General features: G+C 40.2%; 1 protein-coding gene across 7 annotated transcripts in view; it reads right to left on the minus strand.

Moving 5' to 3' along the window:
- SIPA1L2 (signal induced proliferation associated 1 like 2) overlaps positions 1-26,430 on the minus strand; it is a 240,857-nt gene that overhangs the window by 171,356 nt on the left and 43,071 nt on the right. For 6 of the 7 annotated variants that reach the window (XR_010345113.1, XM_064383605.1, XM_064383603.1 and 3 more), the window contains one exon: positions 102-151. The exons of the other annotated variant lie outside the window; for it this stretch is intronic. The gene's annotated coding sequence lies outside the window, so the exon portion shown is untranslated. The remainder of the gene's footprint in view (positions 1-101; positions 152-26,430) is intronic. 7 annotated transcript variants of the gene reach the window in all.

Raw genomic sequence — 26,430 nt, forward strand, 5'->3', positions numbered from 1 at the left:
AACTGAAACAATCTTTAAAAAAAAATTAATGGAACAAAAAAAATCCAATTTAAAAATCAACATGCCTCTCTGAAGTGAGGATGCCTTGCTTACAGGCTTACCTGAGTGGGGAAGAGCAGCAGGCTCCTGCTCACACAGCCTGGACAAGAACCTACAAAATAAGAAAGAGACCCATTCAGACTCCCAGGACAACTCTTGGTCAGCAGTTTCAACATGTGATATGAGGAATCCCCAGGGGTCCACAAGGTCAAAACCATTTTCATGTTGATACCAAGGCACTATTTATCTTTTCTACTCTGCATCTCTCCCCAAAGTAAAATGGAGTTTTCCAGAGGCTGAAGAACATACTGTAGCACAAGAGATTGAATGCAGAAGCAGGTAAGACAATCCAGCTGTCTTCTCTTCAGCCACACATTAATGAAATTTGCAAAAGTATACAACATTATACTGCTCATTAATTTTTGTTTTGAAAAAATATTTTTATAAAATGCTATCTATAACAAAATATAAAGGTGTTATTACCATCATTTTAAATTAATAAATATTTTTAAAATTTCTCAGTTTTAATTCTGTATGGTAAATATCAACAGAGATAAGCCACATAATCAAAAGCTCCTTGGGACTCCAATAATTTTTAAGAACATCAAAGGAATCCTAAAACTAAAAATTTTGAGAACTCCAGGTATCCATTTTGGTACTAAATTCTGTTGAACTGCATCTTCTTTTAATGGTAATGGCAATGGTCAGTATTAGGTATGCAGCGCTGTGTACTAGACACTCTACTAAAACACTTATTTCCAATCTCACCACCACGTTAAAAGAAAATAACAACAATTGGCCTTTTCTGCCTCCCTGGTTGAGGAAACGGGCACTCAAGAGACTGATTATTTGCCCCACATGAATCAGCAAGCACAGGATGTGAACTCAAGTCAGCTGGACTCCTAAGATCGTGCTTTCAACGTAAGAATTTCTGCAAACTCAACTACAGCAAAGTGCTCACACTCCGACCTGACACTGCATAGACTCAAAATGCAACAAAATGGAGTATACACTTCAAACAAAACTATATGAATGTGGGTTTATGAAGACAGTGTGGCTCTCTAAATGCTGGCAAGATCCAGCACTGCTTCCTACAAAAGAAAAGACAGACCCCAAGGAGGGCACCCCAGAGACACTCCCAGTTTACACCTGTTAACCCAGCATAGCATTAATAGTGTCCCTTTCATTTGGAGAGGAGATAAACTACAAAGTCACCTACCAAGAAGGCTATGACTAGCCTTAGTTTTAGATAGCCCTCCTTTTTCAATCTGTCTCCATTTTTATGAGGCACAGAAACAATAGGTGAAAAATTACTAGCAGTCCCTCAATTGTGGCTGAATATAAGATTATGTGCAGCGGTTAGGGTTAGGGTGGGGAAAGAAATTCTCACATTGACAATTTTCATAGCCAATACAGACAGTTTTGAGTTTAAAAATCTAATGTATAGGCTGGTTGCAGTGGCTCATGCCTGTAAATCCAGCACTTTGGGAGGCCAAGGTGGGTGGATCACAAGGTTAGGAGTTCAAGACCAGCCTGACCAACATGGTGAAACCGCATCTCTACTAAAAATACAAAAATTAGCCAGGCATGGTGGTGGGCGCTTGTAATCCCAGCTACTCAGGAGGCCGAGGTAAAGAATTACTTGAACCCAGGACGCAGAGGTTGCAGTGAGCGGAGATCATACCAGTGCACTCCAGCCTGGGCAACAGAGTGAGACTGTCTTAAAAAAAAAAAAAAGTAATACATAATATAGTGGGTACCTCAAAAACAAACAAACAAACAAACAAAAAATATTAAACACAACATTACCCTATGACTCATCAATTCAGCAATTCTACTTCTGGGCATACAGTCAAAAGAACTGAAAGCAGGGTCTCGAAGATGAACTTGCACAGCCACATTCACAGCAGCATTATTCACAGTAGCCCAAAAGGTGGAAGCAACCTAGGCGCCCTTTACAGATGAATGCAGAAACAACATATGGGAAATACGTGCAATGAAGTATTATTCAGCCTTAAAGAGGAAGGAAAGTTTGACACAAACTACAACATAGACGAACCTTGAAGATACCATGCTAAGCAAATGAGCCAGTCACAAAAAGGACAAATACTGTATGATTCCATTTATATGAAGTATGTAGAGTAAGTCAATTTCTTAAAATCAGAAAGTACAATGGTGGTTGCCAGGGATGGGGTGAGGAGAAATGGGGTTACTGTTTAATAGCTAGAGAATTTCATTTTTCAAGATGAAGAGGTCTGAAAATGTTTGATGGTGATGGTTGCACAATAGTCTCAATCTACTTAACATCAGTGGACGTCTAGTACTGGGTCAGGGACTCAGACACAGTACTAGATATAAGGTGGACCTCATGTTACTGTGCTTTGCAAATACCGTGTCTTTTACAGACTGAAGGTTTGTGGTAACTGCATCGAGCTAGTCTATCGGCACCATTTTTCTGACACTAAGTGCTCCCTTGGTGTTTCCGTGTCACATTTTGATTCTCGCAATACTTCAAACTTTGTCATTATTTTTATATTTGTTATGGTGACCTATTATCAGTGATCTTGGATATAACTAGCGTAACTGTTTTGGGGTGACATGAACCACACCCATATAAACAGTGTATTTGATCCATAAATATTGTGTTCTGACTGCTCCACTGACCAACCTCCCCATTTCTCTACCTCTCCTCAGACCTCCCTATTCTCTGAGACACAACAATATTGAACTTAGGCCAATTAATAACCATACAATGACCTCTCTGTATTCAAGTGAAAGGAAGAGTCAAACAACTCACTTTAAATCAAAAACTAGAAGCAATTAAGCTCAGTGAAGAAGGTATGTCAAAAGCCAAAACAGGCCGAATGCTAAGCCTCCTGTGCCCAACAGCCAAGTCATGAATACAAAGGAAAAGTTCTTGAAGGAAATTAAAAATGCTACTACAGTGAACACACAAATAATAGGAAACTAAAACAACCTTATTGCTGATACGGATAAAATTTGAGTGTTCTGGACAGAAGATGAAACCAGCCACATTTCCTTAAGCCAAAGCCTAGTTCAGAGCAAAGTCCTAACTCTCTTCAATTATATGAAGGCTGAGAGAGGTGAGGAGGATGCAGAGGAAAGTCTGCAGGTAGCAAAGGCTGGTTCTTGAGATACAAGGAAAGCTACACTAAACAGCAAATGTTCAGTGTAAATGAAACAGCCCTCTATTAGAAGATGTCCTATAGGACTTTCATAGTTAGGGGAAGTCAGTGCCTGGATTCAAAGCTTTAAAGGACAGGCTAATTCTCTTATTAGCAGTTAACGCAGCTGGTGACTTTAAGTTGAAACTCATGCTTAGTTACCATTCTGAAAATCTTAGGGCCCTTAAGAATTATGCTAAATCTACTCTGCGTGTGCTCTGTCATTGGAGTAACAAAGCCTGGATGACAGCACATCTGTTTACAACATTGTTTACTAAATATTTAAGTCCACATTGAAACCTAGTGCTCAGAAAAAAAGATTCCTTTCAAAATGTTACTGCTCCTTGACAATGCAACCTGGTTACCCAAGAGCTCTGATGGATGTGTACAAGGAGATGAATGTTGTTTCATGCCTGCTAGTAAGTTCCATTCCACAGCCCATGGATCAAAAAGCAATTCTGACTTTTAAGTTGTATAGAGGTATTTTTTGTAATGTTATAGCTATCACAGATAGTAATTCCTCTGGTGGATTTGGGCAAAGTAAACTGAAAACCTTTCAGAATCACCAATCTAGAGCCATCAAGAATATTCGTGATTCATGAGTGGAAGTCAAAATATCAACTTCATTAACAGGAGTTTAAAAGAAGTAGACTCCAACCCTCAAGGATGACTCTGGGCATCTCAAGATTTCAGTAGAGGAAGAAATAGCAAGAAAACTAGAATTAGAATTGGTACCTAATGATCTAAGTTGCTATAAACTCATGATCAAACTTGAATGGATATGGAGTTGCTTTCTGTAGATGAGCAAAGAAAGTGGTTTCCTGAGATAGACTCTGCTCTTGGTGAAGATTACATGAACATTGTTGCAAAGGATTTAGAATATTACATAAACTTGGCAGGGCTTGAGGGGAGAGACCCCAGTCTTGAAAGAATTTCTACTTTGGGTCAAATGCTATAAAACAGCATGAAGTGGCCAGGCACAGTGGCTCATAACTATAATCCCAGAATTTTGGGAGGCCACGGTGGGTGGGTTGCCTGAGGTCAGGCGTTTGAGACCACCTGGGCCAACAGGGCAAAACTCTGTGTCTACTAAAAATACAAAAAAATTAGCCAGGCGTGTTGGCACATGCCTATAGCCCCAGCTACTTGGGAGGCTGAGGCAGGAGAATCACTTGAATCTGGGAGGCGAAGGTTGCAATGAGCTGAGATCATGCCATTGCACTCCAGCCTGGGCAACAAGAGTGAAACTCCATCTCAAAAAAAAAAAAAAAAGAAAGAAAAAGAAACAGCATAAAGTCTTTCATGAAAGAAGACCCAATTGATGTGGCCAACTTCACTGTTGTCTTAAGAAATTGCCATAGCCAGCCCAACCTTCAGCTACCGCCACCCTGATCAATCAACAGTCATCAACATTGAGGCAAGATTCTCCATCCACAAAATGATTTGACTTGCTGAAGGCTCAGATAATCATTTGCATTTTTTAGGAAAAAGTATTTTTGAATTAAGGTTTGCACATTTTTTAAACATAATGCTATAGCATACTTAATGAACTCCAGTATAGTATAACTGTAACTTTTATACACGCTTGAAAAACAACAAAGTCTGTGTGACTTGCTACACTGAAACATTTGTTTTATTGCAGTTGTCTGGAAACAAGAACACCTCTGAAGTATGCCGGTACTGAAAAGCAACCTGCGGAAGCCTAGGTAAAACGCATTACTGAACTATAAAAGATAAATGTTTCTTGAAAAAAAAAAAAAACATGATATTCTACAATTTTAAAAAATCCAAAGCCTCTGAAGCATCAATATTTTTCAAAACTTTGAGATCCTTTTTTTTCTCTAAGGAAGCTTTCTATTCTCATCTATATTCTTTACGCTAATACAGTATGAAGACCTCAACTTTGGTTTACAAAATAAGTCTTTTAAAGTCCTGTTAATGAAAGAGTCTGTGCTTTGTGACTAAATATCTTGTGCTTAATGTCTCTTCTCTAGGAGAGACACTTTATGCTGTAATATCCCCAAAACAATGAACAGTCTGTAAAAGGCACTTTTCCTTCCTTTGATACAGCAAACATCCTGTAAACAATTAATGCTCCACTCTTTTAACTGACTGCTTTTGTTTACTGACAGGAAAGGAAACCACAAATTCTTCAAGTAGCAATAGGAACTCGAGTTTTACTTCATTTCCTACTGAGCAGGTGGTTTATATGAGGCAACTGGCTATTGTATTTTACCTTGTTTTGGCTTTAGACAGGAAAAAAAGAAATGAACTTTCAGCAGGACAATCTTCTCAAGCAACAGAACTTGGGGACAGGAGCTGTGATGCCATGTGTGAGGGAGGAAGGTTCTCCCCTGTTCCCTGGTGTATCACTGAGAGGAGGCTCCTCACACTTCAACAGGACACTCTGTGTGAAAACCAGATTTGCAGACACACAGAGGTCTGGCTCTTTGTTCTTACCAGCATGTTCATCAGCTGTTTTCCCAGCAAAAGAAAGTTCTGAGAAAGTGAAGGCAAACATTTTCTTTCCACTGAGATGAACAAAAATATTCCGTCCAGCTCTGTTTCTCCACTTACTGTTACGATGGACTTGCTAGTATTTGGGGAAAGTCAGCATCAAAAAAAGGCTACTTTTTGTTTGTTTGTTTTGCAGCCACACACCACCACGCCTCAGAGTTTGCTATTGGCCCCAAAACGTTCTGATCTAGACTCTAGACACCAGCAAAGTCCAGTTCAGGACCACATATCCAGCACTAAGCACATGCTCTGTACTTAAAAAGCACCCAGCACATATTTTCCAAAAGAAAAGAAGAAAGGAGGAGGGAAGCAGGGCATTCTGTATAGGATAAGCAAGCATCTGTTGAAAGAAAGAACACAGCCATTCCCATAAGGGAATCCCAAAGAATGTGCTGAACTATATATGAAATCACCAATGTTTCTTTATTTTCGACCTAAACAAAGCAGCAATTTCGTGCAATCCAATCTAATCTCTGATCCTCCCCTCAATAAGCTTACCTATTCTATGCCTATTGTAAGAGCCAAGGGAAAATTTCCTCTTCATTCTCCAAAGCCTTAATGAAAAATCCACTAAAGACAGATTAATAAGAGAAAAGGCAAATGTATTAATATGAACAGAAGTCTTACAAAATAAAAGAACTCAAAGAAATGGCCAGATGGGTTGAGCTTTTTCTGAAGTTACAGAAAGAATGGGGGCTTGAAGTGTTACTGAAAAGGGATCCCGATCCAGACCCCGGAAGAAGGTTCCTGGATCTCACACAAGAAAGAATTCGAGGTGCATTCATAAAGTGAAAGCAAATTTATTAAGGAAGTAAAGAATTAAAAAAGTGGCATGGGCTGCCGAACTGAGTATATTTATAGTTATTTCTTGATTATATGCTAAATATGGGGTAGATTATTCATGAGTTTTCCAGGAAAGGGGCAAGCAATTCAAGCGGTCACTGCAGTATAGTTACACTACATAGGGTAACTTCCTGATGTTCCCATGGCATGTGTAAACTACCATGGTGCTGGATGGAGTACCTTTTAGCATGCTGATGCACTGTAATTAGCATATAATGAGCAATGAAGATGACCAGAGGTCACTTTTGTCACCATCTCGGTTGGTGGGTTTTGGCACCTTCTTTACCACAACCTGTTTTATCAACAAGATCTTTGTGACCTAAATTTTGTGCTGACCTCCTGTCTCATTCTGTGACTAAGAATGTCTAACCCTCCTGGGAGTGCAGCCCAGTAGGTGTCAGCCTTATTTTCCCCAGCCCCTGTTCAAGATGAAATCACTCTGGTTAAAATGCCTGACAACAGCATGGCCAAAACCAGGTTATGATGGTACCTCAAGTTATGGTGACAGGACAGGTATGGGAAGGGGAGGAGTCCAGGCTAGCAAAGATGGCCTCATTAGGCAGATGAAACCTCACACAGGTAGCAGCCCTCAGAGAAAATAGATGGTAAATTATTTTTCAGACCTTTACAGGTGTCAGACTCTCAGTTAATCTTTCCTAGATCAGGCCAAGGGAGTGCCTTGGAGAAAGCCTGGCTGCATTAATGCAGATCCCCTACAGATGCAAATCTCCCCTACTAAAGACAGCTTTTCAGTTATTCTTGTATTTCAAGCCCAGTGAATAGCCATCTTGAAATAAGTATATTTCAAGATAAAATATTTGGTTCCCTTCATTATCTTTATCATCAATCAATCACTTAATTCCGCTACAATGCTAACCTTAGCCCTCTCCTTTGTGCCCTAACAGCCAACTGCCAAATGAATGACCCATAGCACCTATAACTCAACATGCAGAGGATGGAGTCTGCATCCTCTACCCACATTCCCAACCTGGGCTAACAGCTCCAGTCTTCTCTTACCTTCCCTCTTGTGCTGCAACCATGGCAGCTAAAGTTTCTGTCCGCCTTGTGTCCCTTTCCCACATTCCATTCTGCTTCTTGTAAGAAACCATCCCTGCCCTTGATGGAATGCTGTCCCCTGGGCTGCTCTGGGCACACCATTCCCTTGGCTCAGTGACACTAGTTCAGGGATGTATGCAGGCCATGGCAAGGTCATCTACAGTCTTCTCTCGGATGATGTTGGGATCTTAAGAAGTTTAGTTCTGACAAAGGAACTAAGCTAGGAGGGGGTGGGCTGCAGCTGCTGGCCACTGTCTCATAGATCACAGAGAAATGGCTTTTATGTAGAGCTCAACGCAGGAAAGGCAGAGCCAGGACAGAGAGAAAGAGGAAGGAAAGAGGCCTTCTGACAATGTGTGAGCCCCTGAATCCAACAATGCCTGAAGTATGCCACCCCTAGACATCCCAGTTACTTGAACTATAACTTTCCTTTTTTTTTGGCTTAAGTTACTTTAAGTTGGATTTTTTTCACGATAACCAACAGCTCACACAGACACATCTATTCAAAACTATACTATGCATAACTTAAATCTCAAAATAACTTTCAAATAATTCTATAATATGGCCCAAGTACCTTCATAACTCTACTTCCCTACCTGACAGACTATACATTAAATGGCCTTTCCCAAATGAATATGTCCTAAAGGTTCCTGCCTCTGTTCCTTCTATCAAGATATTCTCATTACCCAAAATAAGCAGCAACCTTTGTGCCTAAAAGCTTCTTATTCCCCACAAAACTTTCTCAGACATTTCCAAAGGAAAAACTGTTAAAGAAAAACTTCCTAGATTGAAAGTATCTCTTCCTCTCTACTACTCATTTAGAATACTACTTGTGCCTTTGGCTGGAACATTTTTCAGTCAGTCTCTTATGTAACTTCTTGATAGATATATCTGTACCTTCAACTGTGAATTCTTAATGGGCAGAAGCCTTATGCATAAGAATAAACAGTTGGTGAAATGAATAAGCAGGCAAGCTTCTTGCATTCAAGAAACATTTGCTGCTGATGATATAACAATTAATTCACTGTCTATGCTTTTTCCATAATTTTTTTCAATTTTTATTTTATTTATTTTTATTTATTTTTATTTTTTTTTTTTGAGATGGAGTTTCGCTCTTGTTACCCAGGCTGGAGTGCAATGGCGCGATCTCAGCTCACTGCAACCTCCGCCTCCTGGGTTCAGGCAATTCTCCTGCCTCAGCCTCCTGAGTAGCTGGGATTACAGGCACGCGCCACCATGCCCAGCTAATTTTTTGTATTAGTAGAGACGGGGTTTCACCATGTTGACCAGAATGGTCTCGATCTCTTGACCTCGTGATCCACCCGCCTCGGCCTCCCAATTTATTTATTTTTTTTAATTGCATTTTAGGTTTTGGGGTACATGTGAAAAACATGCAAGGTTGTTGCATAGGTGCATACGTGGCAGTGTGATTTGCTGCCTCCCTCCCCTTCACCTATATCTGGCATTTCTCCCCATGCTATCCCTCCCCAACTCCCCACCCCCCGCTGCCCCCCCCCACTCCCCCCCAACAGACCCCCGTGTATAGTGCTCCCCTCCCTGTGTCCATGTGTTCTCCTTGTTCAACACCCACCTATGAGTGAGAACATGTGGTGTTTGATTTTGTGTTCTTGTGTTAGTTTGCTAAGAATGATGGTTTCCAGGTTCATCCATGTCCCTACAAAGGACACGAACTCCTCGTTTTTTATGGCTGCATAATATTCCATGGTGTATATGTGCCACATTTTTCCTGTCCAGTCTATCATTGATGGGCATTTGGGTTGGTTCCAGGACTTTGCTATTGTAAACTGTGCTGCAATGAACATTCGTGTGCATGTGTCCTTATAGTAGAACAATTTATAATCCTTTGGATATATGCCCAGTAATGGGATTGCTGGGTCAAATGGAATTTCTCTTTCTAGGTCCTTGAGGAATCGCCACACTGTTTTCCACAGTGGTTGAACTAATTTACACTCCCACCAACAGTGTAAAAGTGTTCCTATTTCTCCACATCCTCTCCAGCATCTGTTTTCTCCAGATTTTTTAATGATCGCCATTCTAACTGGCGTGAGATGGTATCTCAATGTAGTTTTGATTTGCATTTCTCTAATGACCAGTGATGATGAGCATTTTTTCATATGTTTGTTGGCCTCATGTATGTCTTCTTTTGTAAAGTATCTGTTCATATCCTTCACCCATTTTTGAATGGGCTTGTTTTTTTCTTGTATATCTTTTTTAGCTCGTTGTAAATTCTGGATATCAGCCCTTTGTCAGACGGGTAGGCTGCAAAAATTTTTTCCCATTCTGTTGGTTGCCGATTCACTCTATTGACTGTTTCTTTTGCCGTGCAGAAGCTGTGGAGTTTGATCAGGTCCCATTTGTCTATTTTGGCTTTTGTTACCAATGCTTTTGGTGTTTTGGTCATAAAGTCCTTTCCTACGCCTATGTCCTGAATGGTTTTGCCTAGGTTTCCTTCTAGTATTTTTATGGTGTTAGGTCTTATGTTTAAGTCTTTAATCCATCTGGAGTCAATTTTAGTGTAAGGTGTCAGGAAGGGGTCGAATTTCTGCTTTCTGCATATGGTTAGCCAGTTTTCCCAACACCACTTATTGAACAGGGAATCCTTTCCCCATTGCTTGTTTTTATCAGGTTTGTCAAAAATCGGGTGGTTGTAGATATGTTGTGTCGCCTCCAACGCCTCTGTTCTGTTCCATTGGTCTATATCTCTGTTTTGGTACCAGTACCACGCTGTTTTGATGTCCGGTAGTGTGATGCCTCCCACTTTGTTCTTTTTGCTTAGAATTAACTTGGCTATGCGGGCTCTCTTTTGGTTCCATATGAAGTTTAAGGTGGTTTTTTCCAGTTCTGTGAGGAAGGTCATTGGTAGCTTGATGGGGATAGCATTGAATCTGTAAATTACTTTGGGCAGTATGGCCATTTTCACGATATTAATTCTTCCTAACCATGAACATGGAATGTTTCTCCATCTGTTTGTGTCCTCTCTTATTTCGTTGAGCAGTGGTTTGTAGTTCTCCTTGAAGAGGTCCTTTACGTTCCTTGTTAGTTGTATTCCTAGGTATTTTATTCTCTTTGTAGCAATTGTGAATGGCAGTTCGTTCTTGATTTGGCTCTCTTTAAGTCTGTTATTGGTGTATAGGAATGCTTGTGATTTTTGCACATTGATTTGGTATCCTGAGACTTTGCTGAAGTTGCTTATCAGTTTCAGGAGATTTTGGGCTGAGATGATAGGGTCTTCTAGATATACAATCATGTCGTCTGCAAATAGAGACAATTTGACTTCCTCCTTTCCTAATTGAATACCCTTTATTTCTTTTTCTTGTCTGATTGCTCTGGCTAGAACTTCCAGTACTATATTGAATAGGAGTGGTGAGAGAAGGCATCCTTGTCTAGTGCCAGATTTCAAAGGGAATGCTTCCAGTTTTTGCCCATTCAGTATGATATTGGCTGTCGGTTTGTCATAAATAGATTTTATTATTTTGAGGTATGTTCTGTCGATACCTAGTTTATTGAGAGGTTTTAGCATAAAGGGCTGTTGAATTTTGTCGAAGGCCTTCTCTGCATCAATTGAGATAATCATGTGGTTTTTGTCTTTGGTTCTGTTTATGTGGTGAATTACATTTATAGACTTGCGTATATTGAACCAGCCTTGCATCCCCGGGATGAATCCTACTTGATCATGGTGGATAAGCTTTTTGATGTGCTGTTGCAATCGGTTTGCCTGTATTTTATTGAAGATTTTTGCATCTATGTTCATCATGGATATTGGCCTGTAGTTTTCTTTTCTTGTTGAGTCTCTGCTGGGTTTTGGTATTAGGATGATGTTGGTCTCATAAATGATTTGGGAAAGATTCTCTCTTTTTGGATTATTTGGAATAGTTTCAGTAGGAATGGTACCAGTTCCTCTTTGTATGTCTGGTAGAATTCGGCTGTGAACCCATCTGGACCTGGGCTTTTTTTGGGTGGTAGGCTCTTAATTGCTGCCTCGACTTCAGACCTTGTTATTGGTCTATTCAGGGTTTCGACTTCTTCCTGGTTTAGGCTTGGGAGGAGGCAACTGTCCAGGAATTTATCCATTTCTTCCAGGTTATCTAGTTTATGTGCATAGAGTTGTTTGTAATAATCTCTGATGATGGTTTGAATTTCTGTGCAATCTGTGGTGATATCCCCTTTATCATTTTTTATTGCATCTATTTAGTTGTTCTCTCTTTTCTTTTTTACTAGTCTGGCTAGTGGTCTGTCTATTTTGTTGATCTTTTCAAAAAACCAGCTCCTGGATTTACTGATTTTTTGAAGGGTTTTTTGTGTCTCTATCTCCTTCAGTTCTGCTTTGATCTTAATTATTTCTTGTCTTCTGCTAGGTTTTGAGTTTTTTTGATCATGCTCCTCTAGCTCTTTCAGTTTTGACGATAGGGTGTCAATTTTAGATCTCTCCTTTTTTCTCATGTGGGCACTTATTGCTATATATTTTCCTCTAGAAACTGCTTTAAATGTGTCCCAGAGATTCTGGTATGTGGTGTCTTCATTCTCGTTGGTTTCGAAGACTGTCTTTATTTCTGCCTTCATTTCAGTGTTTATCCAGTCAACATTCAGGAGAAAGTTGTTCAATTTCCATGAGGTTGTGCGGTTCTGGGTTGTCTTCTGAATTCTGAGTTCTAACTTGATTGCACTGTGGTCTGAGAGACTGTTTGTTATGGTTTCCGTTCTTTTGCATTTGCTGAGGAGTGATTTACTTCCAATTATGTGGTCAATTTTAGAGTAGGTGTGATGTGGTGCTGAGAAGAATGTATATTCTGTGGATTTGGGGTGGAGAGTTCTGTAAATGTCTATTAGGTTTGCTTGTTCCAGGTCTGAGTTCAAGTCCTGGATATCCTTGTTAATTTTCTGTCTCGTTGATCTGTCTAATATTGACAATGGTGTGTTGAAGTCTCCCACTATTATTGTATGGGAGTCTAGGTCTCTTTGTAAGTCTTTAAGAACTTGCCTTATGTATCTGGGTGCTCCTGTATTAGGTGCATATATATTTAGGATCGTTAGCTCTTCTTGTTGCATTGATCCTTTTACCATTATGTAATGTCCTTCTTTGTCTCTTTTGATCTTTGTTGCTTTAAAGTCTATTTTATCAGAGATGAGAATTGCAACTCCTGCTTTTTTTTGTTCTCCATTTGCTTGGTAAATCTTCTTCCATCCCTTTATTTTGAGCCTTTGTGTATCCTTGCATGTGAGGTGGGTTTCCTGGATACAGCACACTGATGGGTTTTGGCTTTTTATCCAATTTGCCAATCTGTGTCTCTTGATTGGGGCATTTAGTCCGTTTACATTTAGGGTTAATATTGTTATGTGTGAATTTGATCCTGTCATTTTGATGCTAGCTGGCTATTTTTCCCATTGGTTGATGCAGATTCTTCATTGTGTTGATGCTCTTTACCATTTCGTGTGTTTTTGGAGTGGCTAGTACTGATTGTTCTTTTCTGTGTAGTGCCTCCTTCAGGAGCTCTTGTAAAGCCGGTCTGGTGGTAATGAAATCTCTGAGTACTTGCTTGTTCACAAAGGATTTTATTTTTCCTTCACTTATGAAGCTTAGCTTGGCTGGATATGAAATTCTGGGTTGAAAGTTCTTTTCTTTAAGGATGTTGAATATCGGCCCCCATTCCCTTCTGGCCTGTAGGGTTTCTGCTGAGAGATCTGCTGTGAGTCTGATGGGCTTCCCTTTGTGGGTAACCCGACCTTTCTCTCTGGCTGCCCTTAGTATTTTCTCCTTCATTTCAACCCTGTTGAATCTGATGATTATGTGCCTTGGGGGTTGCTCTTCTAGAGGAATATCTTTGTGGTGTTCTCTGTATTTCCTGGACTTGAATATTGGCCTGCCTTGCTAGGTTGGGGAAGTTTTCCTGGATAATATCCTGAAAAGTATTTTCCAGCTTGGATGTATTCTCTTCGTCACATTCAGGTACACCTATCAAACGTAGATTAGTTCTTTTCACATAGTCCCATATTTCTTGTTGACTCTGTTCCTTTCTTTTTACCCTGTTTTCTCTACTCTTGCCTTCTCATTTTATTTCATTGAGTTGATCTTCGACCTCTGATATCCTTTCTTCTGCTTGGTCAATTCGGCTGTTGAAACTTGTGCATGCTTCACGAAGTTCTCGTGTTGTATTTTTCAGCTCCATCAATTCGCTCATATTCCTCTCTAAGTTGTCCATTCTCGTTAACATTTCGTCAAGTCTTTTTTCAAGGTTCTTAGTTTCTTTGCATTGGGTTAGAACATGTTCTTTTAGCTCACGGAAGTTTCTTATTATCCACTTTCTGAAAGCTGATTCTGTCATTTCATCACACTCATTCTCTATCCAGTCTTGTTCCCTTGCTGGTGAGGAGTTGTGCTCCCTTGTAGGAGGAGAGGTATTCTGGTTTTGGGTGTTTTCATCCTTTTTGCACTGGTTTCTTCCCATCTTTGTGGATTTATCCACCTATCGACTTTGTAGTTGCTGTCTTTCTGATTTTGGTAATTTTAAGTCTGCAGTAGCTGAACTCATAAACCCCCCTTTCTTCCCCCCAGGTGTTCTATCCTGAGAAGTTAGGGCTTTATGATTTTCCGCTGGCTTGCAATTGTTTTCCCTGCCCACAAGGTGGCAGCCTAGTCACACTCAGCCTGCAGAGGCTTCGCTAAGCTGCTGTGGGCTCCACCCAGGTTCCGTGTGAACTTCCCTGCAGTCCTGTTTATATGGGTGTAGTTAGAACTGCTTCCGCTATGCTGGCCCGCCCCTGTAGTGACGGAGTCTCTGTAGTGGCAGGTTGTCTTGGTTATGGCAAATTGCCCTGGGAACTGCAGGGTGTTTCCCGGTGGGGGTCGCCCCTCCCTCACAGAGCTGGACCTTCCCAGGTTCAGCCGTGTTTCCAGTGGCGACCTCTTTGCCCGGGAATCTCTTGGCTTGACTCCCTGCCTCAGCTCCCCTTGCTGGCCCAGTGGGGACCCAGTTTCGCTCACTCTGCACAAGGCGCTGCTCCTCCCTGCCCCAGGTGCAGGCCGAGCGGCCTCGCCAGTCCAACCAGCGGCGCTGGCAACCCGTGGGGCTCCTCCACCTGTGAATCTCCTGGTCTGTGGGCAGTAAAAATCCGCTGCCCTGTGAGCCGCTGCATCAGCCAAAGCAGCCAAAGCAGCGGCTCTGAGATTCGTGGCGCACCCTTGCCCGGGGGTCTCTTGGCTTGGATCCCTGCTTCAGCTCCCCTTGCTGGCTCAGAGGGGACTCAGTCACTCTCGCTCTGTACAACGAGCTGCTGCTCCCCGCCCCAGGGCGTAGGACGAGCGGCCTCGCCGCTCAAACCAGCGGCACTGGCGACCCGTGGGGCTCCTCCTCCTGTGAATCTCCTGGTCTGTGGGCAGTGAAAAATCCGTCTGGAAATGCGGCGTCCACTCACCCTCTGCGCCTTCTCTCGGAGCTGCAATCCCGACTTCCTCCTAATCAGCCATCTTGGATCCCTCCCCTCAACTTTTATTTTAGATAACGGGGTACAGGTGCAGGTTTGTTACATGGGTATACTGCACCCAGGCAGTGAACACAGTACCCAAGAGATAGTGTTTTATCCCATCTCTTCCCTCCTTCCTCCCTCTAGTAGTCCACAGTATCCATTGTTCCCATGTTTACGTCCATAGGTGCTCAATATTCATGCTCCACTTATAAATGAGAACATTTAATATTTAGTTTTCTATTCCTGTATTAATTTACTTAGGATTAAGGTCTCCAGCTCGATCCATGTTGCTATAAAGGACATGATTTAATTCGTTTTATGGTTGCATAGTATTCCATAGTGCATATGTACCAGATTTCCATTATTTAATCCACCGCTGATGGGCAGTTAGGCTGATTCCATGTCTTTGCTATTGTGAACAGCATAGTGATAAACATATAAGTGCATGTTTTTGGTATGTGATCTATTTTCCTTTGGTTATATATGCAGTAATGGAACTACTGGATCAAATGGTAGTCCTAAGTCTTTTGAGAAATCTCCAAACTGCTTTCTGCAGTGGATGAACTAATTTGCATTTCCCCCAACAGTGTATAAGGGTTCCCTTAAATTTTTACATTAATTCTTCTCTGAACTTTTAAGAATAAATAACTAAGTTACTGTAATTACTGGGATAGCCTCCATGAGGTTGAAGATTCTGTGGTTCTTTCAGTATTTCCCACAAACAAGATCCATAAGGAAGACTGCTTGGAAACCAATATATCCCTGCTAAATTAAAGCTAAAAAGCTTTAACTACTCCACAATGACCACAAAGTGCAAATTTCTAGCCAAGGCAACCAGGCCACTGGCAGTATCTCCCATTTATTTTTTCAGCTTCTTGTCCTGCTGGCTCTTGTTTTCACCCTCAAATAGTTATTCTTCCAACTTGCCAAGGTAAAGGGTGGAGGAGTGAAAAGTCATGATGTTGCTTGGTGAACACTCACCTCTTCCACACAATTTGTAAAATATTACAAATAATGATATCATTTTAGTATGGGAAGCAGGGACAATTTTATTCGCAGAAAAGATGTAAGTCAGGAAGTAGTATGCATTGCCACAGGGATGCCTATCAGGAAAAAAAAAAAACAGAGCATAAAATTTAGCATACATAGCTGATACATGTTTTTCCATCACTTACTAGTTTGCTTTTACCATGTGCTTGCAAACAAGCAAAACATTAAAAATGAGAAAATACCTCTCATTAAAGTAGTAGCTTATATTTGTTATCTTAAGAGTTGATTAGTGATCCAGCCCAAAGACCATCCATGGTCAAATGGAGCACAATGAAAACCATGGTGTCCTCCATTCTCTGTGTAGGTTGAATAAAGCTCTAACTTAACAATGTTTCAATACTATAAGCATTTTAAGACTGGGGAACTCTATTATAAACCTGAAATAGTACTCATTAAATCAATAAACGGAGAAGAGAATAAATTGTACATGTGAAAATTAATAATATTCTCTATTTTACAGACAGCTACTAAAAGCAACCATAATAAACTAAAATCTAAATTCACTCAAATGACTACAGGTGTCCATGAAAGAAAATATGCCTCAAATTGATAACTTGGCTAATAGTACTATGTCTATTTTCTGACACTAAAAGATGCTGGGGCTCAGAAAATGATACACCAAAAGAAAGGCCTCAAAAGCGGCTCTCTCTGCCCTCTTGCCTCTTGTCTCTCATTCACATTTGAAGCAAGCCACAGAAACTAGAACCCCTCTTCCCCAAGATAGGTCATAGAAACTAGAATTCCTTTTGCCCAAAGCTAGCCATAAAACCTAAAAACATTAACTCTTTTCTGCTTTCTGTATAAAAACTGGCCATAAAGAAATTGTCTGACCTATGATGTTTGATTGTAGATCATAAGATATCCATTCTAGAGAGAGTCCTGCACCATACCCAGAAGGAAGGAGTGCGTGCTCAGAGAGGCAAGGAAGACTATAGACAGACAGGCCTTGCTACAGGGCTCCCCATTCAGTCTGTCAGCATTCAATCATATCCTTTTAGTCCAATCATATTTCTACACAGCTATGCATATTTTGTTGAACCTAAGCATAGAAATGGACAGTTTCTCCTGTATCTTTGGGTCTTCATTCTCAAGGCTTCCATGTCATATAAAACTGTGATTAAATAAATTTGTATTTCCTCCCTTTAATCTGCCTTTTGTTAGTGATTTTCAGTGAACCTTTTCCCTTGGCCCCCACAAACGGAGAGAACCCATTATCAGATGAACTTCTTAAATCATACTTAAACGATTACTTATATAAAATGCTAGATAAAAAGGCTATGATGAGTTGGGTCAACCAGACAGAAGAAAAATAAGAAAAGAAAAATAAATTTGTAGAGATTTGTCTACAATAGGCTTGAGCACTTCTGGAAGAGAAGAAATAAATCCATCAGTGGGAGATTATATAACTATGTTGCCATATATGGGGGAGAAAGGAAGTACTGCAGCTGATGTATATCAAACATTCACTAAGGAGTACGGGTATATTTCATTTAAGCCCCATTACTTCACAGTGTTCAGATTTAAACCATTATATATCTACTCAATTGGGGTAGAGATCTTGACTTTATACACCTAAAAGTAGAAACACAAAGCTAACTTCTGTAATGAATGTACAATTTGGGGAAATACAGTGAAACCATGTGAAATGTAACAAAAGTGAATAACCTTTACTTATCCATTTAGGTAATTTGCTGTATTCAAGTAAACACAACTTCTATCAATTTTCTCAGCAGTAATACATTAGAACCAAAGATGACAGTTCTACAAACACAGCAAAACATATTCTTTTGGAGGCTTACGCTTCTTTTCTAGCGGAGTGCCTTTCTCCCCACAGTGAAAGATATTTACAACCTCATCTATAGAAATGGTCACAGGATCACCACAGAACGATTCAGATCTCATTATATAAGCATAGATGAAGAGGGCAGTGCCTGTCTAAGGGGACCGGGGGAAGGGAACAGACCAAAGGTTAATGCATAATGGAAACTGATCAAAAGAGAATAATTTTCTTCTTTAATATTCTCTCTCCTCCTCCTCTCTCTTCCTGTGTTTCTACATCTCCAAAACTACTTCCTACTCCAAAAAACAGCTTGATACTGGAAGCTCTGTACACATGTAAAAAATGAAGCACAACAATGAAACAATACAAAGAGAACAAAGGAGGACGAAGGCCAATCCTGGAAGACTCATTCTCCATAACAAGGTTCTCTTAATCTAAAAACCTACCAAGGGAGGAAAACAGAAAAGAAGCTGCTAAGAGTGCTGATACTGAACATGCAAATCAAAGGGCTTATAGCAACCGTAGAAAGTAAAGATGCAGGTTTGGTAATAACACAGCTACTGACTTGCAAACACTCCAAAAATGCTTGCTGAACTGAATTAAATAGTTCACAGCTTGAAGCAGGAAAAATAATGATGAGCAAGACTGGAAAAGGTGGTACCTCTAATCTGTAAAAATAATAACAGCAATAAAAAGAAAACTATGTAGGGAATAGTGTTGGAATATTTCAAAACAAAAGGCCAACACAAAAAGAAGATAATATTTACCTAGCTTGGCTTCATCAGCTAACTCAGAAAAATCCCGCATGAAAGCAAAGCACAAGACTCGGTTCCTCCTTGAGGCCCTGTTTGTTAGCTCTGTCTCTGCACAGTGACACAGTTTGGGCAGCGAGTTTTGCCACAGTTCTGCAACCTGTACTCTGATATCTTCTTAGTGATCATGTGGGTCCTCTCTCTGTGTCCAGGGAACTCAATTAAAAAGATATTATTAAATAGAATGTGTAGGTTTCGCACATCCACATCCTCAGAAGCAGGTGTCCATTATAATGTATTTATTAATAATTTAACAGATGTCATTTTATCTAGACAAGCCCATCATCACCACAGTTATTACTAAGGAGTTCTAATGCAAAGGGCAGTTGAAGGGCACCTGGCCTCCTCTCAACAGGCTCCAAAGATGGAAAACCTAAGTGTTCCAGATTCACAGGAAGAGATCCTCGTGTAATCACACAAATCAGAAAACTGAAGAGAAAAATACAATGGGTCAAAATATCAACTTACAAAAAAAAAAAAAAGAAAACCCAAGTATTCTAAATGACTTAAAATTTCTTCTAAAGAAGAATATTTAAAAAGGCATCTATAGAAATAACAAGGTATTCTATGTTTGAAAGCGTTCTCTTCTAGAGCCACCAAAGAAGAACACACTTGTGATTCTTCATACACAGAAAACAAGCAAACATCATCACTACCTAGTTACAATGAGAAATCGCTGGGAAAACAGGAGTGAATGATGGTCTTTGTCACCAACAGCATCAATTATATAACCAATTTGATGCTATCCTTTCATACTGGGCACATTCCCAATCACGGGAAAGAACACTGGTCGGCTTTTAAAGCTAATAATGATAAAGGCTGCATCTATTATTTTTGGAGTATGTCTACACAGCTGGCGTCATGGGTCTTGATGGTAGCAGGAAACAGACATACAAGGGCTAGGGAGACCGAGGTTGATGGTATCACAGGAAGGTGGAATGGGAGAGGCTGTACAGCTACATTTCACAACTTTATTACTTTTATAATACAAAAAGATTACCCTGATTAATCTTTATTACAAACAAAAAACCCATTTGACTTTCTAAAAACCAATGAATTTATGCAGCCATTACACTTGCCCTAATTATTCAAACTACTACACAGAAGTATGAACTGATGATACACTAGGTACAGATTTAGATGTTCAGACACAGGAGTCAACAGCCAGTGCCACACTCCAGGAACTCTCTTACACATCCATCCCACATGGCCCCACACATCTATCACACACATATTAGGTATCTGACCCATTTCTTTAATACTAAGTTCATAATGAATCAAGTCTAGTTCTGTCCCATGTAGTATATCTCTCCCATATGTCTTGAAGCCGTGGTTCTCAAAAAGTATGAACCATGGACGACCCCTTAGGATCCCTGAGGCTCTTCAACTGGATCTGTGAGGTCAAACTAGAATTCAAAGCTATTATTTGCCTTTTTGTACTGCATCAACAGTACAAGACCAACAGCATGTAAAAATGCTTGTACCTTACCACAGAGTAAGGCAGTGGCCCCACACTGTACTTACTAGCTGTCATCCTATCACATAACTGCAGTTAAAATAAAGAGGTCAGTCACCTCACTTCCTGTCCTTGATGGATGATATTGTATGGCTGTGTCCCCACCCAAATCTCATCTCAAACTGTAGCTTCCATAATACCCTAATGTTGTGGGAGGGACCCAATGGGAGATGACTGAATCATGGGGGTGATTTCCCCCACACTGTTCTCGTGGTAGTGAATAAGTCTCACAAGATTTGACGGTTTTATAAGGGGAAACCCCTTCCACTTGGCTCTCACTCTTCTCTTGTCTGCTGCCATGTGAGACATGCCTTTCACCTTCTGCCATGATTGTGAGGCCTCCCCAGCCACATAGAACTGTGAGTCCATTAAATCTCTTTCTTTTGTAAATTGCCCAGTTTCTGATATGTCTTTATCAGTAGCATGAAAATGGACTAATACAATGGAGAAGTAAAATATTAATTGTATTACATCCTGACTCTTGAGCATGCACTCTTTATGACTGTGTGTCATGGAAGGGAAAGCCCTGATGCAGCATATACTGATGGCTGTTGCAAGGGTCAGCACTGTGGGTGGAGCTACGAGGTGATGAGCCACTTTTCTTCATTTACTCCCACCTTGTACTTGACAGAGCAGTATATAAACAGTGGTTATTCAGACAAGCCTATCTGGCAGGCATTTTAAAGAAAGGGGACAAAATGGGCCCATTTTCGAGAAAAACAGGAAGATTCAAGCTTTTATGAAAACTTCAGACTTTCTGAAAACTTGTATATCCACTGTGATCTTGACAATTTCCCCTACACTTAAGAATTTTCTGATTCATGACAAGAATTTTTGATATTACAAGCGAAATCTATAAACATTTGGGAGATTTTCTAAGTGGCTAATGCATGATATTCAAAATAATACATAAAACAGAGTTTTTAAAGTTCATAGATATAGTTTCAGAATCTACACACTTCTCAACCAAACTTTGAGATAACACTTCTCTAGTGTAATAGCAACGAAGATCCACCATTATCTGAAAGGAAATTAAAACACTCCCTTTTCCAACTACAAATCTGTGTGAGGCTAGGTTTTCTTTGGTTGAATAGCAACCAGAGCAACATATCACAACAGACTGAATGCAGACGTAAGGCAAGAACCCAGCTGTCTTCTAATAAGCAGATATTAAAGGTATTTGCAAAAAATAATGAGGCATACTTCTCATTAAGCGTCTTTGTTTTGGAAAAGTTATTTTTCACGAAAGTATTATTTATGTTAACATATAGTGGGTATACTGTTATTTTAAATTTAGTAATGATGACCAGGCATGGTGGCTCATGCTGTAATCTCAGCACTTTGAAAGGCAGAGGCGGGTGGATCACAAGGTCAGGAGTTCAAGACCAGCCTGGCCAACATAGTGAAACCTCGTCTCTACTAAAAATACAAAAATTAGCTGGGCATCCTAGCATGTGCCTATAATCCCAGCTACTCGGGAGCCTGAGGCAGGAGGCAGGAGAATTGCTTGAACAAGGACCCAGGAAGTGGAGGCTGCAGTGAGCTGAGATCGCGCCACTGCACTCCAGCTTGGGCTACAGAAGCAAGACTCCATCTCAAAAATAATAATAATGATTTCTAAAATCCCGTTTTTATTTCTAATATGATAGATATTGATAGAACTCATATAAACAAAAGCTCTTTGGAGTCCTCAATTGTTTTCCAGAGTGTAAAAAAAAAGGTATGAGACTAAAATAATTGAGAAACACTATCTGAAAGAAACATTTGGGTGGCAATTCCCATAAGGAAACACAGGGGCAGGTTTATGAAAAAGAATTTGAGACATAAAGCAGGTGAGCTAAAATTCCCTAATTATCGGGTAACAAAAAGCAGTTCCATTTCAATTCATTAAGTCAAATACATATTTGTTGAGATTTCTCTTTAGGGTCAGACAATGATTAAACTATTTAAACATGTGAATCTCCATTAATCCAATGACTAGTCTTGTGTAGCACCACGGTAACACCATATGTAAATTCACCCAATTAGCTCACTGGTACTTGTATACTCTCCCAAATCCACTAACATTCAATACATTGTCTTTTGCCACCATTGGCTGAGAGACCTCTCACTGAATTATTGATTTTCTGCCAATTAATTACCATAGCTAAGATTCAGTTGAGCTTATCTTCACAGAAACTTTTTTTTTTCCAATCTCACCTATCTTGTACCCTTTGGAGTCTGCTGGGGAATCAAAATAATTGGAAACCTAAGGATAAGATACTGAATTCTAAACATATCCTTGGCATAACTTACAAATAACTCAGTTGTCAGATACTTAAATGGGCAAAGCTCTGTTCTCCACTGGATTCCACACTTGGATGCTTTTCACCTGATCTTCCCTCAACTCTCTGTCAACAACTTTACTACAGGAATCTCAAGACAAATCCATTTTACTGAACCCAGGGGAAAACTGATAAGTATATTGGCGTATAGGCTCCTGTTTAGAAAAATGGCATGCTTGAGGTATAAGAACTATAAAAAAAGAAAAAACATGCTTGAGGTATAAGAACTATAAAAAAAGAAAAAACAATCTCCTTATCTATGGTAAAGCATATGTGTTTCAGGAAAGAAAACACAGTTTCTAATTACTGAAACAATACTTGCACAGCTAAACAGACACTTCCTGCAGCAGTTCAGAAACTATCAGCAGGAGGAGGAGGAGGAGGAGAAGGAGGAGGAAGAATAGCAGCAGAACAGGAAATCATCACTCTATCTCAAGGCAAAGAACCTCTGAGGGCTTCCAGAGCCCACTGGCATGTGCCTGCAATCCAGCAATGCAGGCCGGGAATTCCAGCTCTCCTAACCTCTTCCCCCCAGGGAAGTTGAGTCTCCAGCCAACTTGCTGGGGCACACCATGGAACAGGAAGTCCTCATCTTCCCATTCCCACAGTCTCTCACCTCCACTTCCAGGGCCTTCCCATGCAGGCTACCCAAAATTCCTAAAGAGTTTATCTCAAGATGCCCCATAAAAATGACTCTTGAATTAATTTCTCTAAAAGGTGTGTGTCACCAATTGAGCAGTGAGATTCGATAAAGTTCCATTTATTTTTGTACACAACTTGAGTCTGAAGAAAGTAAACAACCAAAACTTAATAAAGTTGAAGGAGAAATACGAAATTTAACTCAGTGATAGCACCAACATTATAATAAGACTGCTGGAAGAAAGGGAGCTTGAGCTCATACACACTGTTTTCCAGAAAGCAGAGGGTATGGAGGAGAAACACAGTGGACCTGAGGTCACATGCTGATTCAGACTCCAGCTCTTGGGCCCTACCTACTTCCTGAAAGGGAACATGGTTTAGAGAAGCACATGTCATTGGGCCTCTCCCATAGAGCCTGCCACACACAAATCAGTTCCATCCCTGCCTTCCTCCTAATATTGCTACCACCACAAAAAAAAAAAAAAAAAAAAAAAGGAAAAGGAAAAAGAAAATGGTCCTGCAGTGAAAGAATATGAGATCTTCCAACTAAGAGCAGACCAAAGTCAGTCACAATATCAAACAGTGGACTCATTACCATGCTCTAAACAAAAGAAAAACTGAATAGAGAAGTGACTCTAAGAGAGAAATGAAACCCATCCCACCAACCTAAAATGCAGATAATATAAATATTAGCTGGACAGTGCTTTGTAAGTTTCCTGAACGTAGTTTACAACAAACAAAAGGGATTAAACCTTGATCAAGTTAAAGGGCTGGCTAATGGAAAGCCTGATAAATCAGAACACGGTTGATCTCAAGGTGTGTGTCCACTTCCTGGAGTGCAGCCAACACAGGGGTGCACTGAAGAGTGCCCATCGTCTCTCCTGACCTTACTGACCTCCAGGACCCTATCTGAAAATAGCAGCCCACATAGGAACAATGACAGAACAGTCAAAAGTATTTAAATGGAAAGAGTTAGTAAAACAAAAATTAGTAACTCTGCCTATCACAAAAATAGTTCACATGTGATTCCCTATTTCCTTGACCAAAGTGGAAAATAAAGTAGCTGTTTATATTTCTGGGAGAAGATCAACATACACACATACTCCAGTACTGAAATTTCCATATTGGTCATGACTGGATTCAAATCAGTCCTGTAAGGTTTGCTACTAATGAGTATGTGCTGCCCATTACTGTACTTGTTCTACACCAAACCCGGCTCCTCCCTGGGTCAGCCCAGGCTGGACAGTGGAGCCCTCAGGCCAACAGCCCCCACCAGGGCCAGGAATGTGGCTGCCTCTGGCTGCATCTCCAGGGAGGGCGAGACTTAACCTTTAACCCAGAATGCCATGGCCGTCTGGCACCTTTGCCTTTTGCTGTGTTTGCCTTTAAGCATTCTCTTTAGGCCTCTTAATGCAGTTTACTGACTCGCATGTTTTCTCTCAGTTTTCTAGTCTCCTTAGTGAGGCCATGATAGGGCAGTGTCTAAGAAAATCAAAAAGATACAGCACCTTATGACAAGGAGAGGAGAAAATGTTTCAGAGCCCTTGTACCAATAAACTCCTCACCAAGTAGTCAATGAACAGAGGCTGCTCTACTTCAAAATCCAGTTTATCCTGGCCCAAGAGGAACAAGAGTCACTTCTTATGTTTGAACTTTTAATTTACCAGAACTGGCTGAGACTCTTGCTTAAGAAATAAGAACACCGTTGAAATGGCAACAGCCTAAGCCTCTAAGTGCCACCTGCCATCATAAAGGGCCACTTCTATGGGTGCTTCTAGTGGGACTGAGCCCTTATGTCTTTTTTTCCCGCTGATCACTCTTGGAAAGCGGCTACCAGAATAAGAAAAAGAAGGAAAATATGACTGAATTATCCACTGCCACTGTTTTACTACTAAAAATAAACTACCAAAGAAAATATAAATATAAAATTATCAATTCTTTTACACACACACACACACCACACCACACACCCCACACATACACACACACTTACTTAGAGGCCGTCTGATAGCAAGAGGAATATTTAGCACAGACATTTGCAGACACTTACCATCAGAATTAAAATGGGAAGCTGCATAGATAGAAGTCACTGAATAATTAGCTGTGAAGACAATTTTCCTCTGCTGTCTGCCAGATACAATTACTTTCACTCCATCTCCAGAGGTAAACACATCTAAACTGGTATCGCTGAATGAGACCACCTGCCACGTGGTTTGCAAAGGTTCTTAATTTGGGGTACAACTGTAGTCACCTAAAATGTTCAGATCTAAAAATGGAAGCATTCTATTGTCAATCCAGTTTGTTGATCTTAAATCAAATTTACTCTAGTTTATACGAGGAAAAAAAATTAAAACTGATTTATCATGTAGTCTATACATTCCTGACCCTCAGGTATTGAAGGACTAAGAAAAACTTAATGAAAAATGAAAGGAATGTTTACTGTTACCTAAAAACTTTGTCAACTGCTAAGTTTTCTAGAACTAAACAACCACCACCACAACAAAACCTTTTTTTATCACCTTTCCATAAAGAACCTTAGAAAACTTGTAACAAAACTACTTTAATATAAAATTAAAATGAACCCTAACATTTCAAGCTTCAGTTTATCCTCTCCAAATGTTCACAGGAAAAAAAAAAGTAAAAATGCCCTTTTCTTCTCTCCTTAAATCATCTATCTCATAGTCTTCTGTTGTATGACTAGAAAAGTGGAAGAAGGGGCAAATTAGTCCCAAGTAATGACGAGAACGCCTGTAATTCCTGACTGCAGGAAATTCCCGGTTTTAACAGTGGTGCAGGTGATGGACACATCCAACAAAATCCAAATTTTTACCTGGGCTGAACACACCCAGGTAAATCCAAATGACTTAGTAAACTCAGACAGCAGCTGTAAAATGACTCTGAAGACAGTGTGTTCAGCGCTGCCTAAAATTGCATACTATATCACACATTTACAAAAAACACAAAACACATATAAGAAAAACAAGAATATATTTTCTCTAAAAGTCCTAAGTCAAATATTCAACTCTCTCATAGAGATATCTTTAAAATGTTAAAATGAGTAATCTGGTCAAATTCCTGTTTAGCAACATGAGTAATAATGATGGGTCACATTTCTTGAGTCCTTTCCACAGCCTGGGAGAAAGGCTGGGGTGAGGAACCTGCTCGGCATGCACAGGCGGTATGCTTT

Source organism: Aotus nancymaae, unplaced genomic scaffold, assembly GCF_030222135.1.
Source record: "Aotus nancymaae isolate 86718 unplaced genomic scaffold, 86718_ANA_hifiasm-v0.15.2.pri h1tg000032l_0, whole genome shotgun sequence".
NCBI classification, from domain to species: Eukaryota; Metazoa; Chordata; class Mammalia; order Primates; family Aotidae; genus Aotus; species Aotus nancymaae.